Genomic DNA, 11634 nt, shown 5'->3' on the forward strand with positions numbered 1-11634 from the left:
ATATTTTGGATGTTAACCCCTTATCAGATATGTCATTTGCAAATATCTTCTCCCATCCACTAGGTTGCCTAATTTTGTTTCGTGGATGGTTGCCTTTGCTGTGCAGAAGCTTTTTATTTTGGTGTAGTCCCCATAGATTATTTATTTTTTGTACCATTCTTAATGACAACAAGAAGAATCTCCTCTGCAGAAATAATTAGCCAGTTTAGCAAGTTGCCTTGCTATGTCCTGATGGGTAGTACAGAAGTCCTCTGTGTTTGGCAGGATGAGGACAGAGGGAAAGGGCTAGATTGTGCAGTTCTCTCCAGGGAGGAAAGGCCTGGTAGGTGTCCATGGAGAGATCTAGGGAGGCCTGTAACGAATGAGGACGTTTTCCCATGTCTTTGGGGATTTCTTCTGGGGCCCATGGGGCCCTTAGGGTTCCTCGTTGGACTTTCTGAAGCTCCTGATCCAGAAGCTCACTGCCTCACTCAGGAGCAGTATATTGGACAGCTAGGTACTGCAGGGTTTGTGAGGTCAGCACGTCCCAGCCTGGCCTCAGGTTCCAGTCCCCCTCCAGGCCCCAGATGTCCCGTTTCCCCACTCTCTTTTGCTCTAACATTTAGCTACAGGTCAGATGTAGATTTCCTTTTACCTAGCAGGCCTGAGACTGTCCATCTGGGGGGCCAGAGCTGGAGCCACAGGCCATGTAATGAGCAGCTCATCCATCAGCTGAGTCCAGGCTGGAGCTGGGAAAGAAGACTATGGGGTATCAGGCCACCCTGGATGTGGGGTGGATGAGGGGAGCCCGAGGAGGCTTGTTCTGACTGAGGCAATCTGAGGAGTGGGGCAATCCAAGAGGAGGAATGAGGAATCCCAAGTCTAGTCCTCTGGGTACCACTCTCCGTGTGACCTCGAACGTGACCCTGCCTCAATCTCACCTGTAACATAAAGAGGTTGGATTAAAATCCCAGAGCCATGGACTCTCAAGGTTGAATGTACCCTTAGCAGCTATCTAGTCCCAGCCCACACCCTGAGCTTGATCCCCTCTGCAGCATTCCTGCACAACCATAGTCCAAACTCTGCTTGCATACCTCCAGGGACGGGAAGCCTACTTCCTCAAATGGCATCCTGTTTGATCTCGGCATAGATACCTGCTAGATGTTTCATTTGAAGTTGATCTCCCTGGCTCCCATCAATAGCTCCTAATTTTGTCTCCTGCAGCCACATACTTCATCTTCTCTGTGACAGATACTCAGAGGTCTGAAGTTCAAGTTCCCTGAGTCTACTTTTCTCCAGACCAAATACCCTCTTCATCTCTAACTATTCTCATAAAGTCTGATCTGTGACTCCTTCATGTTTGGAGCCTGTAACTGGACACAGTCCCCCAGGCGGGGTCTTGGTAAGCCTGCACAAGACCCAAACATCCCCTGGCTCCTTTTACAAGCAACAGTTATCGCAGTTGAATCTAAGTTTCCATTGGATTTAGCACCTATAGGGTCTCCTCTAGCCTGTGAGCAATGTGAGGGCAGAGGGCTTTTCTGATTCCTTTCTGGTACGCAAGGGCCCAGCCCAGGACCTTTTCCAGAGCTGGCATCATAAATTGTGTGTTGAGGTAGCTGAAAGCAAGGTGCATGTGGGGATGCAGCCCAAATTAGAAGAGTGGGCTGGGCCATGGAAGGGCCCAGATCATCCACATACATTTAGGGAACCTCCTCCCACCTCTGCACCAGCTACATTGGCCCACAGTGAGGGCCCAGCATGTTGTCTGGGTGCTGCTGCTGTTCATCAGTGCCCACGCCTCAAAGAGGCTGATATCTTTATCTGCAGCCCCCAAGGGCTCCAGAAAGCCCTGCCTGTTTCTCATAGCTCCGTGTACAACTTGACTATGCTGTATAAATCTGTGTGTGGCTGCTGGAGGTACCCACTAGTATCTACCAGAGGCAGGAGATGGCAGCTGTATCCTATGCATTAGCAGAAGTGACCTAGGGATCCACCTGAAGCAATACGAAATATGCCCCATCAGTCAGCAAGGGTGTTCTTGGCTGGCTGATGAGGAAGAGAACAGTGGCTATCACTTGACAGTGGTATTCCCAGCTGTCTGCATGAAGAGGGGGAGGCAGCTGCCCTGGCAGGCAGGCAGCTGGGGTATCCTGGGCATGCCCACCCTGATGTGGCCCTTGTGTGTGTGTGTGTGTGTGTGTGTGTGTGTGTGTGTGTGTGTTCTCCTGCCAGTCAGCTGTCATCAGCCCCAGTCACCACAGGGGAAGTCAGCCCTGCCAGAGCTCAAGGCAGGGAAAGGACACTTTAATTATTCTACCATCATCTGTCAGGGTCCCAGTGGAGCGGGCAACGGCTTCAAGGCTGGCTGGAGGGATTGTGTACTAGAGAAGAACAGGACAGATTGGGAGCCTGGGTGGCTCAGTGGTTAGGCATCTGCCTTTGGCTCAGGGCATGATCCTGGAGTGCCAGGATTGAGTCCTGCATCGGGCTCCCTGCATGGAGCCTGCTTCTCCCTCTGCCTGTGTCTCTGCCTCTCTGTGTGTCTCATGAATAAATACATAAAATCTTTTTTTTTAAGAACAGGGCAAATGAAGGAAAGGAGAGGGAGGGTCATGAAGAAACCCATGAGCTATCTTGAGCAAAGGGAGCCAGCAGAGACTTCTCCAGACACACAGCTGTGGATGGGATATTTCCAGAGCCGATTTCTGCAGGTGCTAGAGTGGCAAGGGCAAGCATGGATTTGGGAGTCAGACAGTCCTGGTTCTGCTGCTTCCTGGCTCCCTGGCCATTTTTTTTTCATCTGAGAAGTGGAGATATTGTAAAAATCCAGATTAGGGCCAGGGTACATGCCTAGGAAAGGGAAGGCCCCTCTTGCCATCTCCTCTCTCTAAGGCTACCCATCTGAGGCAGATGGTGGCTGGCAAAGGTAGAAACAGGAACTGCTTTGGTGGGGGGATATCTGTCAGGTATGTCCTAAGCCCAGTCCAGAGTCTCTTTTCTCTTTTCTTCCCTTTTGCTGAGAAACCTAGTTGTCATAGGTGATAGGAAGGGGTGACAGGGGGAGAAGCTAGAGTCCCTAAAAGTGACTCCGTGCCCAGCTCTAGCTTCTGCCTGGGTATTTTCAACATTCCTCAACTCTAGGAATCTTTCTAGAAACATAGCCAGAGGCTGATGACACACCAGCTCCACAGACTAAAAGGCTCTTCTTCCATCCCTTTCCCAAAGCAAAAGGCAGGCATTGGTGCAGATGAGGAAACCGAGCCTCTGTTTAGTGACTTGTTCAAGGTCACACAACTGTGGGATTGACACAGGATTCAAACCTGCCAGACCCACTGTCCTTTTAATCTTATTCCTCATCACCCTACCTCCCCCATCACATCCCCAGAATCCCAGGCCCCAGCTGTGACAGACTGACTGCTCATGACTTTCACAATACTCCCTGCATCTTCCTGCCTCTGTGGTTCTCCTCAAAGGCTCCTCTGGCCTAGAATGTCCACTGTGCCCTGCCCTGCCCTACTTCTCCCATTTTCCCACACCCATATCTCCTCCTGGGCCTGTGAAAATCCTCCTTATTCTTCAAAGCTCTGATGCCTCTTCTGATTGCTGAAAGCTGAAGGACTTCCTGTGTTCTCAGAGGGCTTTGCTTCACTCTTGCCTTATGTTGCTAGTTGCTGTGCTCACAGAACAAGAGAGATCTTGGAGATCATTGAGGCAAACGCTCTCAGTGAAGGGACCTAAGAGGACCAGGGTGTAGAAGGGGCTCCAATACCTTCCTACTTTCCTGCTTTTCTCTCCAACCCTTTGGCCATGAGTTCACAGTTTCTTTCCTGTTGGAGGTCTCAAGGCTTTAGATCCTCCCTCTCCCCCTTGCCTTTCCCTTTTCTTCTCCTCTCCTCCTTTCTCTCACTAGGGGAACTCATCTATGATGAGACCTTAAGGATAATATTTCTAATTGCCTCCAGGTCATTGATATTAGGATGTCCCCTACCCGCCTCAAATTCAACCCGTCACAACTAAATCCATCAGGTGCCATCCTCTCCAAACCTGCCTTTGTATCTGTGTCCCCTATCTCAGTGGATGGCATCACTACATCCCCACCAGAATCTTGGAGACATCCTCCAATACCTTTGTCCCCCTACCCTTGTCACATCCAACCAGCCACCAAGGCCAAATTCCCTTATTTCTCTCTCTCCAGCTCCATGGTTTCCATCTTGGTCTAGAACTCACCAGCTTTAGCCTGTGGTTGCCTCCTTCCTGCCTTCTGGCTTCCACTCTGCCCCTGGGTCTGCCATCCCATTCACCACAAGGGGAGGAGAAGGAAGGTTTCAAAACACAAATCAGATTATGTTACTGCCATGCTCAGAAATCCCCAAGACAGAGAATAAAATTGAAGTGCCTAAAGGGTCTCACCTTGCTTTCCTCTGCCCCTGTCATATTGATCGCGCTAGTCCATCTTCTGCTCCTGAGCAGGCTCAGGTATCAGGCTGCTGCTTCCGCCTGAACAGCTGTCCTTTCACCCTTCACCTGACCAACTCCTTCTCCACCTTCAGGTCTCAGGTTATCCATCCCTCTGTATGTGTCCTTTAGGACTCAGCTCAGGTACCACCTTCAAGAAGTTTCCTGACTTCTCTTCCCCTCAAGTCTGGGTTAGACACCCCCTCCCATGAGCTTGGATTCCCTTCCATGACCCCCCTACTGCCCTGCAGATCTCCTGTATCACAGCACGGTTCATCCCGGATTGTAAATACTTGGGTATTTATTCATTTCTCCCTCTAGACCAGGGGCTGGCAACCTTAAAGTCCCCAGGCAAAGTCTGATCTACCACCTGTGTTTGTAAATAAAGTTTTATTGGCTCACAGCCATGCCTATTTCTCTTATATATGGTCTATGGCTGCTTTTATACTACAATGGCAGAGTTTAATAGTTGTGGCAGACCACAAAGCCCCAAATAATTACTATGGGACCCTTTACAGAAAAGGTTGCTGACCCCTGCTGTAGATCATCTGCCCTAAAAGGACAAAGGTAGTGTTCTCCTGGCTCATTGCTGGGTCCTCATCACCCAACACAATGGTTAGTGGTTGACAGGTAGTCTAGAAACATTTGTGAAGTGTTGCTTACAGTGCATATGATCACAGGGTAAATCTGCAGCCCACCCAGGGTCCCTACAGCCCCCAATGGCCTCAGACTTGTGGTTTCTCAATCTGAGTCCCCAGGGAACAAGAATGAGGTCTGATTCCCTGTGTATTTCCAGCCTTCTGCAGAGTAAGACCAGGTCCAGAAGACAGAGAAGCTGTTGCTGTGGGCCACCTAAAGGGCTCAGGGAAGGACAGCAGGGCCCTTGAGCTGCCCTGAGGGGGCTCTGCCTACATCAGAGATGTGCCCCTCTACCTTAAGACTGTCCCTGACATTAGAGCAGTGGACCTCAATCAGGGACAACTTAGCTGCCCTCCCCCAGGGGATATCTAGCAATGCCTGGAGACATTCCTGGTTGTTACATATGAGAGGCTGGAGAGACGTAGCCACTAGTGGCACCTAGTGGGTACAGTCCAGGGATGCTGGTAAACATTCTACAAATGCATAGGACAGCCCCATACAACAAAAATTATCTGGCTGAAAATGCCAATAGTGCCCAAGTTGAGAAATTCTGCTCAAAAACAAGGGTTTTCAGCCCTGAATCTCCATCAGAAATGGGCATTGCTTGGGCTTCAGCCTGGATCAATTAGAACAGAACCTCTGAGCTAGGACCCAGACATCAGCATTTTTAGAATCTCCCCCAGGTGATTCTAATGTGAAGCCAACACTGAGAACCTCCAGGCTTGAGCCTACTTTCTGGGAAAAGTTTCCAAAGATGGACCTGCATACAGCCCCAAATCACCTATAACAGTCATTGCCTCAAACATTTGGTCCCACTGCCAGGCTCTAAGGCCAGCTAGTCATTTGAGAAAATCCAACTGCTGCTCTCAGGGATATCTCTGAGCACTGAGGGGCCAGCAGAGCCCTCTTCTCCCACTTCCCTCCCTGCCCATCTCTGAAGGAGGAGGGGTGCTGGTGGAGAAGAGGGGAGGGGCTGGGGAGTACAGCTGGGATTCCAATCACCTCCAACCACAAAAATCCATATCAAGCCATCTCTCTTCCTTCTCCCCTTCCAAGCTGAGCTGTAGAGAGAAGCACCCCCTTCCTGAAAGCAACCCAGAGAGAGGCCCCAACCTGATGTGGAGAGAGGGGCTCAGCAGTGTGGATGTTGGGGAGGAGGAACAAAAGCTCCTACCTCCCTTATTTGGCATTAGCTTGGGGGATGTGTATGAAGCTCCTGGCACCTCCTAAATCCAATCAGCCCCTGGGCCTGAGCAGGCTCCCCAGCCCGGGAAAGGAAGGTACTGGATGGGCAAGGGAAGGTGGGTATCTCCACCATGGGAGAAACTTTTCCTCTCCCTCTAAAACAGTGCCTCTACAGGGGCAAACCCAGTCTGACTCCCCCATCCTCTCCCCAGGGTGGAGTTGTGTATCCCTCCCAAACTGAAGGCCTTCCTCTCCAGGGAGAGCCCCTCTGCAGCTCCCACTCTTCTCCAGGGCTAGGCAAGCCCTGATCCCTTTCTAGGCAATTCTAGTCAAGGCAGCTTAGCCACCAAGTACTGAAAGGAGAAGATGCCTAAAAGAATAAGGCCAGGCTTCCATGGGACTCTCTGACCAGAAGACTTCTGCAGTTTGAGGCTGCTGGAATTCAAGATTGGAGAGGCCACAGTTCAGCCAGGCTCTGACAGTAAGATTCCTGGGGTCTAGGCTGGCAAGCTGCTACCAGAGGGACAGAGAAGAAGCACAAATGGAATGAAGCTGAGCAGCAGATTACTGCTTCACAAAGTGAACCCTGGCATATGCTATCCAAAAATGACAGGTAAGGCTCCCAAGAACACTGGAGCAGGAGCAAGAGGATAACTGCCTTACTTTGGTGGGGGCGAGAGACAGGGGGTTGGGAAGTGACAGGCAAGGGACTTTGGAGCCAACCCTGAAGCATTTAGGAGAAATTGCAGAAGACAGAAAAGAGGAATCAAGTGGGAAGACACAGTGGAGGCAAATGCCAGGAGGGGTGTCGAGTCTGGATACGTGGCACTGGGCCTTGTGGATAAAACACATGGTATGCATAGGCCAGAGATAGAACTGAGGCCCTCAGCAGGAAGTTCTTGGAATGGGAAGGCCTGTGTGTCCACCCATATGAGAAACCTGACTTTATCCTGAGAGCTGTGGGGAACTGTGGATGTACTTGAAGCAGGGTTAAGTGATATGATCACCTTTGACATTTGGAACAGTTCTTCCCCCTCATGGTTGGAGGCTGGATTGGAGGATGGAAAGGCACAAGTCCTAAAGACAAAGAATCATCTAGGGGACAGTGGAATGGTCTGAACATAGGCCCCTGTGGGCCCTAGTCACCATTTAGGCATCAGCTTTCTGGGAGGTCCTCCAATGATCCCCATGCCTCTTGTAAGCTCCCTTGGCCCCTTGGAACTGCTCTTAACTTGGCCCTTAGCAACCTGGATGGCAATTTTCTGTAAGCTGTGGGAGGGCAGGGATCATGACTGACTTGTTCACCACTATCACCCACCTCAATGCACAGAGTTGGCACATGTTCAATACATATGGAAGGAAGGAAGGCAGGAAAGCAGGAAGGAAGGAAGGAAGGAAGGAAGGAAGGAAGGAAGGAAGGAAGGGAGAGAGACATGTCAATGTCAAGAATGATGCTCAAATGGATGGATGGTGATATTACTGAGGCAGAGGATGGATTTTATTTTGCTGGTAGAGAGAGATAAGTTTAGAGTTGACCTGGAGGTACATGATGGTCACCCCAGAAGACATATTGAGTAAGCTGTCAACTCTGTGGGTCTGTAGCTCAAGTAGCTGCTTGGATTAGGCCAGTCTGCTGAGAAGCATGAGCTAAAGCTGTGGGAATTAATTTAAATTTAAAACTTGATGTTTTTGATTCCTAAGTAAACAGCCAGCCAATATCCAGTGTATTTTGAAACACTGGTAGCCAAGGACATGACCGGAAGAGGTGGAGGGAGGTGGCAGAGGGAGGTGGCGGGAGGTTGCGGCCTCCCCCTGTGGGGTTGAGGAGGATCCCTTCTCTGGACCTAACTCAGCTGTCACACAGCTCTGTAGGGAGAGAGAGCCCTGGCTAGGGAGCCTAGCTTGGGATGGAGGACTGGACAGAACGAAGGTCCTCTGGCCTGTGCCCCTACCCCACCAGGTACCCCTCAATGCTCTCTGGGTCCTTCCTCCTCACTGGAACCAGTGAACCTCAGTTTTGCTGTGAGTCTCCCATCTCCATGGACTTACACACACCCCTTTCCCCACTGCTTCATCCTTGCCCTAGCCAGCCACTGTAACTCAATGCTCCTGCTCCTTCCTTAGCTGGGCCCAGGAATCCTGCCAAACATTGTGCTTCCTGCCCTGGGGATGACTCAGGCTTCCTTCCCCAGCACCACCCCACCCCCAGTCCCTGATCCATGCTATAGGCTGAGCAGGGAGACTTGCTGATGGGCAGCTTCACTCTAGGAGACAGCATACTAGGGAGATGGACCCAGGCCTCTGCTCCTCATGCCAACCAGGCAGCATCCACGGGGCTGTGGGTACTGCAGGTAAGGCATCAGGGCTGGGGATTGCCAGGAGGCCTGGCAGCCTAGCATCAGTACTCCAACATGATAGTACCCTAGGAACCAAGGGGCCTCAGATACCCACTAAGTTGCAAGCCAGGCTGTCTTCCTTAAAACCTTAGAGTTAGCCATTTAAGATGGAGGGTCAGTCATCCAGGGGTTCCAGAGATCACGGGCCTGACATAAAATCCTTGTGCCACCTCTTTTTAGCTGAGTGACCTTGGGCAAGAAGGTCACTTTGAATGAGACTCAGTGTACCCATCTGTACAATGGAGAAACAACTCTCCTACCAGGGTTGTTAAGAGGATTGAATGAAGGAATACATGGAAAATGGTCTGTAAACAGGAACTGTAACAGGAGGGGTGTTATATTTATCTGCATGGCTAGGATGGAGACAAAGAAACAGGTGGCTTTCTGCTTTTCTGTCATCCAAGGGCACATTGCCCAGTCCTTTCCATTTGACACTCTGGGATTCCTTGAGGCCTCAGCCCATGGAAGGAAGGTCAGGGCTCAGAATGGTGGTTGCATATTTTGCTAGAGGACCTTCAGCAAGAGACTTGAATTTTCTCAGCCTCAGGGGGAATTTCTTGGGGAGGATTTCTCCTTCCCTCTCTCCCCTCCCAACCTCTTTCCTTCCCTGGGGCTGGTGTGGTGTTCAAAGAGGAAGTTCACGCAGAGGTGAGGCCCAAAGGCCCAGTACTCTTCTAAGATGTGCTGGGGTTGGGGGAGGGCAGAAGAAATGTGGATATGTGGAGGGCAGGGCCAGAGCTGGCCTGTGTCTATGATCAAAGGCACAGTATGGGGTGGGCCAGGGGGTGGAGGGTGAGTTCTTTGCATTGCTGAGGGTTTAGTGCTTTCTCTTGGTTGCCTGGATGCTTTGGTGTCTACTTCCCCCCAACCCCAGTGTCCACCTTGGGCTTATGCCCATACCCCCCACTCAGGACTAGCATGAGTGAAGAGCAGGCTGCTTGCCTGGCCACTGGTGGGCAAGTTGGTGGATCGCCTGCCTGGTCAGCTGTCTGAGACCTGCCTAGCTAGCAGCTGCCTAACCTAGCTGTTGTATGTGGAGTCACGGGCTGCAAGTTTCCTGGGTTGACTATCAGAGGGCTGTGCTCCCTGCAAGCTGCCCACGGCCAGAGTTCAAGGCATCCTACTGCCCCACTGCCTGGGGCTTACCAGCCTCCAGCATGTGTGAGAAGGTGTTAGTGCTGTGGCTGAGTCTAAGCCTCTCAACCTCTTGGCTCAGGGCAGCAACGCCTGTATGGCCATGTAGACCTCTATAAGCCTACATGTTCTGTCCTGGGCCAGAGGAAATAGAGCTCAGCTCTACAGGCCTGCAGCTTCCTCCAAAGGAAGGAACAGGGGAGCAGAAATAGTGGCTTTGTTCTGGAGGAGAGGAGGAAAGATTCAGGCCCTCCTGGGCTCACTCCAGTACCCTGGGGGCTCTGACTGCCAACTCATCTAGGAAACGTGCCTTCTAAACAATACCTAGGCCAGCCTGTCCCAAGCCCTGCTTCCCATCCTTGGTGGGAGTCCTGGGGGGAGATGCCTCTGAACCATTGTTCCCAGGGACACTCACCAGGGTCAGGTCTAGGCTAAACCAGGGTCCTGAGTTCCCACACCCTAGGAGGAGGCATACCTTTGTTTGTGGCTGGGCAGCCAACCACTCAGGACGCGATGGTTTGTTGGGGAGAGGGGTTGGAGTAGACAGTGCTCCTTTTTATTTGCTTTGGGAAGGGTTTATAGGGAGTAAAATGAAGAAGGGAGCAGACACTTGGCCTCAGATCATGGCAGACTTGGAAGGCACCACAAAATGGAAGGAACCCCCAAAGTGTGCTTAGTTGTTCTCTGGAGTGTGGGCTCCATGTGGGTAGGAACTTTGTTTTGTTCCTGCCTGTATCCTCAGTGCCTAGAAACAATGCATGGCACATAGCAGTGCTCAAAAAAGATCTGTGACTCTATGAACCCCTTTGCTTTCCCATTTGACGCTCCACCTGCACAATTGAAGGCTGCCGATACTCAGAGTGCTCTGGAATTACCAACAAGGTTGGTTTCCATTTTGGTCTATATAACATTCTAGCTAGGTGGTCTGATGTCTCAGTTTCCTTATCTGTAAAGGGGAGATAGCTATTCCTATCTATCCAAGTTACCAGGAGGACTTTTTGAGATAGCTTTGGGAGCTTTCCTGGAACATAGTAGATGCCCCACAAATGTTAGTTCCTTTCCCCTTTCTTTTTACTGAGTCTTATCCTATTCAGGCTGAATGGCCCAGCAGCTCCAGACATTCCTTATTATTTCATTTGATCCTCGAGCAACAGGTCCTGTCAAGTGTGTGGCTGTCCATATCCCCATCTTACAGATTTGGAAACTGATGCCCAAGGAGAAAGATTCTGGTCACACATGAAGTGCTAGGGGCAGAATTTTTATGCCATTCTGCCTGGCTCCTGGCCTTTTGACCTAAAACAACACTTGGCTCCTACCATTCATAATAGCTTGTGTCTGACATTCTAGCTGTGTGACCTCAAGCACCTCACTACATGTCTGTGAGGCTCAGCTTCTTAATCTCTCCAATGGGAATAATTATTCTGACTCCGTAGGCCTTGATGCCAATCTAGGGTGGCTGGCTATATCATCAGTTCTTCACCTTCCCTGCTGCTTCTCTCCCAGTGATTGACAGATTATGTGCCTCTGACCACCATCCTCCCCAGGCATTCCTTGCAAGGTGGCTGGAACTCCAGCCCTTTCACTCTCTTTCCAGGAAACATCTCTGAATGCAAGTGAGTGAGAGGGACATTATTAGAGGGATAACTTTGGGTCAACTCTAGTTTATTAAAATAGCAGTAAATCATTTTTTAAACTATTATTAGCACCAAATGACTTTCAACACACTGTACAACTGTTTGTGACACACCAGTGGGTCACTCTCCTGAGGGAGAGTGGCTGGTGTTTTTGATAGCTCTTCTGTGAATGTGTAGAGTCCTGTGGAAATGCAAGCAATGATAAGCAT

Source organism: Vulpes lagopus, chromosome X (genome assembly GCF_018345385.1).
Source record: "Vulpes lagopus strain Blue_001 chromosome X, ASM1834538v1, whole genome shotgun sequence".
In the NCBI taxonomy this organism is placed as follows: Eukaryota; Metazoa; Chordata; class Mammalia; order Carnivora; family Canidae; genus Vulpes; species Vulpes lagopus.